The sequence below is a fragment of the Halyomorpha halys genome, unplaced genomic scaffold (assembly GCF_000696795.3).
Source record: "Halyomorpha halys isolate HHAL.00 unplaced genomic scaffold, Hhal_1.1 Scaffold1394.1, whole genome shotgun sequence".
In the NCBI taxonomy this organism is placed as follows: Eukaryota; Metazoa; Arthropoda; class Insecta; order Hemiptera; family Pentatomidae; genus Halyomorpha; species Halyomorpha halys.
Window position 1 is genome coordinate 96,359 of NW_027108587.1, and position 1,149 is coordinate 97,507.

Below are 1,149 nucleotides of genomic sequence, written 5' to 3' on the forward strand. Positions count from 1 at the left end.
TTCTGTTTAAATCTACCATGACTCACTTCTGAAATATTATCTTCCAATCAATACAACTTTGATATTTGCAGTAAATAATAGACTATCTTCCAAGTTGATGTAAAACAACTTATAATAAAACAATCACCCAATACTTTTACCATTATAAATAGAATAGAAAAACTTAATTGCTCCAGAAATAAATATTTGCCTCTACCTACTCCATATGATTTTGAAATTTGCAATTACTAAATGTGTTTTTTAGTAGTCACTCAGTAACTGACAGAAAGATTTTTAAAATACATTTTCTGTATAATTTGAGTCTATACAATAACTACAAATATATAACTAAAATATATTTTTAGTTTGAGCCTTCACTAATAGTAATTCATCTGTGATGACAAGGGTTTCCAAGGAGGATACTGGGGCACCTCAGGGTGTCCCAAGAAAATGCCTCTTTCTCAAGATATCACAACAATAAAAATTAAAATAGATAATGTACAGTGCATTTTCTGCCATTTACTTTGCACTGTTTTTTTTTTTCTTTTCCTTCATATTCATCTGCTCCGAAGACCATTGTGACTTTTTTTTTAAGCTTAACAAGGGTGCCATGAATTTTTTTAATTTGATAAGGGTGCTACAAAATTTTCTTAGCCCAAGAAAGGTGGAAATTGCTACTCTATGATGCTTTACTTTAATAACAAGTAAGCTAGTTATAACATGATTAAAAAACTCATCCATGGCATGAACCTCATTTGAAAATCAGTTTCACATCAACCTTGAGTTATAAGGATAGTTATTTAAAATTCATATATTAAAATACTGTTCATTAAAATTTCATTATATAAAAACTGCGTTTATATTTCTTAAATTATTGCAATTTCATTATATAGCAAAAATATCACTTTTCAAATAAAAAAGATTTTCATACCAAGCTGTTAATGTTAAAGGCTTTGTGTACTACCTACTGCTTTCAAAGTGTCCTACTGAAATCTTAGGTAGCTTTTAAATTAACATCAAAAACAATTATAACATGGTTTATATTTTAAATATAAGTGTAGTTATATTTTCTAAAAATTGAGCTATAATTTTTATATTAATTTACATATTCTTTGCTTTATGCTGAACATCCTATAGTGTGCTGATCATCATAAATTAATGTAAAAAAGT